The sequence below is a fragment of the Silurus meridionalis genome, chromosome 28 (assembly GCF_014805685.1).
Source record: "Silurus meridionalis isolate SWU-2019-XX chromosome 28, ASM1480568v1, whole genome shotgun sequence".
NCBI classification, from domain to species: Eukaryota; Metazoa; Chordata; class Actinopteri; order Siluriformes; family Siluridae; genus Silurus; species Silurus meridionalis.
The window spans coordinates 15,387,712-15,393,711 of record NC_060911.1 but is presented as its reverse complement, the minus strand read 5'-3'; positions in this window follow the sequence as shown (position 1 = coordinate 15,393,711).

Genomic DNA, 6,000 nt, shown 5'->3' with positions numbered 1-6,000 from the left:
ATCGCATATTTTCCCTTTCCCTTCCCTTCGCATGAACTAGAAGACCCAAACCTGTTCCGTAAAGATCTGCTTTGGAAGTGTGTGAAAGATCTTCCTGCTCTAGAGCTCTAAACCCTATTGAACACCTTTTGGGATAAATGTTTCACACTGACCTCAGCTTGAACATGCATGAGCTTTAGCAACATAAATAAAACAAAATGATTAATTCTTATGTAAATTAATTTCCAGTCACAAAAAAAAAATCTGCAGCTTTTTAATCAGATGATGCAGAAAGTGTGGAGACACATTGTTTATTTTGTGTTGTTTAAAAAAAAAAAAAAAAACTATGATCGTCAATGTAGGTCAGTTTCATGTGTGGGTTTGTGGAAATTGTATACACACACACACACACACACACACACACACACACACACACTCTTTCTCCCTGGCAGGGTTTTAATCTGCACAATGTTTAGAAGCGAGCATATAGACAGCACAATATATATTTATATATATTCAAATATATTTAAATTAATTCATGTTAGCATTCATACAGTGTTTATTGGGTTTAAAAGCAAAATAATGAAAAATATTTTGAATAATAATTCTATAATTTATATGTTAACATTTAATCTTTAACTATTAAAACTATACCCGGGTTTTTAATCATATCAGCAGGTGATTGTTTTATATCACATTTATCACATTTATAACACGTACTGTATCTCCAATGCAGCAGGTCTTGTGTGGTGTTCCTGGTGTTCCTGTTATGCAGCAGTTAGAACCTAGAATGGCACCAAGAAACCAGTGAACCGGTATACGAGCGTTCTTCTGGAATTGGTGCAGGAATTCTTCTTTTCGAAGCGTGTCAAGCACCTTCTGCGATTGGTGCCGGATCAAAGGTGTCAAAACGGCGACATCTTCAGGAATATGTCGAAAATCTGGCGAGAAGTGTGGGTGCGGAAGTGTGGTTTGTTCTCCGACGATCATCATGCACGAGTTGCTGAATGGTTTTCAGAGGTTAAGCTTGTTGAAGGTCTTCCAGTGATGTTCTTCCGCTCTTGAAGCACATGTGCTGCTCAAAACACCTTGGACGTCTCATCGCAGCGTCGCCGTATGTCAATGGTACGTCAAGTCAAACGTCTCTGGGGCAGGTTTGCCTGGATTCACGTTTGCTCTTTGATCTAACTTGCTGTCCATAAAAAAAATTGCAGACATGAAACACACGTGGGTCAGAACAGCACCAGTAACACCATTAGTCTCAAATCCTTTTGATAACCACCTCGTAAGGTCATGTGGCTGTTACTTTGCCATGTGCCACCTTCCTAAACACTGATGCAGAACAAAGACGCCCCCTCATAGTAATGGGGTTCCCTAATAGTAGTGACCTCTTAGTATTTAATGGTGAATTTGTAAAAATTCTTCAGGAATGGTTTGAGGAACATGACAAAGAGTTCTAGGCATTGACTCGTCCTCCAGATAATCCGATTTGGGACATTCTGGACAAACAAATTGTATGAAGTGGTATTGGCTAATTATCTGTTGAGCTGTTCTATAGATGAGTCAGTGTTATTCCCTCATTATTGTATGTACAAGTCAGCTCAAATATAACACCTGCTTTAGGAGTAAAGTCTGTAGCTGTTCAATCTGAATATGGAATTAAAAAGATGTTACTTCTTATAAATAAAGGTATAAATTGACAGAAAAGGATGGATGGTCTAGTCAACTCAAAATAAAAAAGATAGCACTGTAAGCCCAAGAGGACCAGAAGCCTTGTGGACCACAGAGAACATCTGTGCTGGAGGACAAATGGATTCTTTTCTTTTCTGTTACTGCAGCTGATATGAGCAAGAACCTTCTCCAGGAAGTAGGTGTATCCGGGTCAAAACCCAAACAATCAAGAGAAGGTCGACCACAAGATCTGATCTATTGGTTAGATATAATATAATAAACCCAGGTGTTTCCCTTATTTAATTAAACTCCAAATGTTCTCCTCATTGTCTCTGTGTTGGCCTTCCAGAAGCAGGAGCGCTTTAGCACAACACAAAAAAGAGTCCATTGTCCATTGTTGTTCTGAGGTCCTTCACAATCTACTTAAACCAGGTTCGGCACCGCTTGCTGTAGATTTCCAAGAAAGGTCTTTAGGGACTTCTTTTGGATGTACATGTTTTATATTTGTATTATATACAGTGAGGAAAATAAGTATTTGAACACCCTGCTATTTTGCAAGTTCTCCCACTTAGAAATCATGGAGGGTCTGAAATTGTCATCGTAGGTGCATGTCCACATGTCCACTGTGAGAGACATAATCTAAAAAAAAAATCCAGAAATCACAATATATGATTTTTAAACTATTTATTTGTATGATACAGCTGCAAATAAGTATTTGAACACCTGTCTATCAGCTAGAATTCTGACCCTCAAAGACCTGTTAGTCTGCCTTTAAAATGTCCGCCTCCACTACATTTATTATCCTAAATTAGATGCACCTGTTTGAGGTCGTTAGCTGCATAAAGACACCTGTCCACCCCATACAATCAGTAAGAATCCAACTACTAACATGGCCAAGACCAAAGAGCTGTCCAAAGACACTAGAGACAAAATTGTACACCTCCACAAGACTGGAAAGGGCTACGGGGAAATTGCCAAGCAGCTTGGTGAAAAAAGGTCCACTGTTGGAGCAATCATTAGAAAATGGAAGAAGCTAAACATGACTGTCAATCTTCCTTTGGACTGGGGCTCTATGCAAGATCTCACCTCGTGGGGTCTCAATGATCCTAAGGAAGGTGAGAAATCAGCCCAGAACTACACGGGAGGAGCTGGTCAATGACCTGAAAAGAGCTGGGACCACCGTTTCCAAGGTTACTGTTGGTAATACACTAAGACGTCATGGTTTGAAATCATGCATGGCAGAGAAGGTTCCCCTGCTTAAACCAGCACATGTCCAGGCATGTCTTAAATTTGCCAATGACCATTTGGATGATCCAGAGGAGTCATGGGAGAAAGTCATGTGGTCAGATGAGACCAAAATATAACTGTTGGGTCATAATTCCACTAAACGTGTTTGGAGGAAGAAGAATCCCAAGAACAGCATCCCAAGAACAGCATCCCTACTGTGAAGCATGGGGGTGGTAGCATCATGCTTTGGGGGTGTTTTTCTGCACATGGGACAGGGCGACTGCACTGTATTAAGGAGAGGATGACCGGGGCCATGTATTGCGAGATTTTGGGAAACAACCTCCTTCCCTCAGTTAGAGCATTTAAGATGGGTCGAGGCTGGGTCTTCCAACATGACAATGACCCGAAGCACACAGCCAGGATAACCAAGGAGTGGCTCTGTAAGAATCATATCAAGGTTCTGGCATGGCCTAGCCAGTCTCCAGACCTAAACCCAATAGAGAATCTTTGGAGAAAACTCAAACTCCGTGTTTCTCAGCGACAGGCCAGAAACCTGACTGATCTAGAGAAGATCTGTGTTGAGGAGTGAGCCAAAACCTGGTGAAAAACTACAGGAAACGTTTGAACTCTGTAATTCCAAACAGAGGCTACTGTACCAAATAATAACATTGACTTTCTCAGGTGTTCAAATAACGATGACAATTTCAGACCCCTCCATGATTTCTAAGTGGGAGAACTTGCAAAATAGCAGGGTGTTCAAATACTTATTTTCCTCACTGTATATACTTGGTAGTGTTGTTGAGACCAGCAGCACCGGAGGTTGACTTCTTCTCCTGCTTTGCTTTGATGCTCTGCAGCTTTGCATTAATGCAGGTGTTTGCTTTGCTAATGCCTGGTCCCTATGTTTCATTTACTTGCTTCTGCATGCTTCATGTTCATCTCCTTCACTGTAGTGTTGTGGATTGCTTGTAAATGAGTGCATTTGTGGTCGTCACATCTGAACTTGGTTGGGTTGCGTGGCAACGTGGTTAGATTGCGTGGTGACTACATCACATCGTTAAGGTTCCTTGTCGCGAGCTGGTGGTGGTCTTCGAACATTTTTTTTTAAAATTACATTTAAATCGTTTCCTTTTCACAAGGTTGAGGACATCTGGTGGACAAAAAGAGTAATGTACAAACAATCCTGTCTGTTTTAAAGTCCTCACAGTTCTGTTCAGCAGGTCTGGTTGTTGCAGTATTGTATTTCACATATTGCTTTGTGGACAAATGGGGAGTTTAGTATTTGTGTGTGTGTGTGTGTGTGTGTGTGTGTGTGTGTGTGTGTGTGTGTAACAAAATTAAGTAGGTAAGAATTCCCCCCCCCCCCCAAGCATGTTGCTGTTGAACCCCTCTACAGGTAGGTTTTGGTACAGTTGGAAACTATGTAAATATTATATTTACATTTATAGCATTTGTCAGACGCCCTTATCCAGAGCAGCTATGTGGTTAAGGGCCTTACTCAGGGTCCCAGGACTGGCATTTATGCCATTTTATTCAACTGAACAGTTGAAGGTTAAGGCCCAGCACTGACAGTTTAGAGGTGCCGGGGTATTTGTAAACCAAGATTTTACAGAGTTTATAATGAATGTTCAACATTTTTTTTTTACTTTTTTTCCATGTGCAATGAATATCAAGATAGTTGCTAATTGCTTTAGACTTTGGGATTTAATGTCAAATGTAATTTGATGGGTTTTTGTGTGTTATTTTGCCTTTGGCTGTTGCTCTCTGTGATATTTAGACCTGTGCTACTGGAAGATGGTCTAATGTAACACTGCTTCTCCTATGGAAAACAGTTTATTTGTTGTTGAAATTGTTGTAGAGTCCAGAATGAAGACTTGTCTAAAAAGCCTTTAAGTAAATATAAAACTGAAGATTTTAGTTGGCAAGAAAATGTAATCAAATAGTCACTTCTAATAAGAGTGTAAGAATCTATTCTTGCTCTGTTTCTGCTCTGTACTGCATCATGGAGATCTTCTTATATGATTACAGTTCTCTGTCATTTTTTTATAAAGGAATACAATGTTTTTTAACGACGAAGTGATAATATTGTGCACGCTGAATGTTGTATCTGATTCCTAACACAGAAATATTTAACTGTCTGTTAAATGCTTTAATGTTATACTCCAAAACACAAGAAAATGGATTTAAAGTTGATAAACACAACTCATTTTATTTAATGCAACACTGTAATAGAGATTTTACAGACTATACAAATATACAATAAAATATATCTATAATCAAATCTAACAGAGAGAAGTATCTATGCATCCAATGCACATCCTAACCTTTATTTAGAAGTAGAGCAAAACTGGTGCATTGTGAGGAAAATCAATTGTACTGCATTTATGTGTTCATTCTATAGTTTCTTTAAAGAGGAGTCAGATAATGAGGCTGCAGGTGAAGTCTGATGGGAGTCAGACTGCTGTGGAGTCGATGGGGCTCGTTTCATTAAATCCTGGTTTCTCTCTGGCACATACTCCTTTCTTTTGGTTTGAGTAATAAAATCCTGATTATAAGCTTCAGATGAAGCAGAAACATGGCATCTTGAAGAACACTACAGTGACCTGGAAGGTGCAGGTAGATGGAAACATCTTCCGCAGGAAAAAAAGGATCACCTGTAATGTCTAAATGCTTTGTGCTCAAACCAGGTAGAACAAAAAAAAGACTGAACATGTATTTAACTTTAACTTTAGTTTAACTTTAGTTTAATCAGTAAGCAGAGTTAGAGGATGAACAGCTGTAACCAATCATCTGGTACCTGGTTTAACTGGGTGCCAGTGTTTAGCAGAAAGCAATAATTTTTATATGAAAAATAGAACAGTATTTAACCTGTAAATACACTGTGTGTACTTTATAATTATAAGCAATTCACATGATCCCTGTAATCTTATTCTACAGTTAGAAACATGTACTTATTTCTTCTATTATTGGCATCAAGAATCACTAATAAATAATTACATAAATATAAACTTTTTTTGGCTTTGACAGGCAACAATAAGTGATTTAACTCTGTAGGTGTGTTAGTTGTGTTTCATAGTGATTTAGGGGGTTTTGTGGGTACTCTGTGGAAGGTAGTAAATGGCC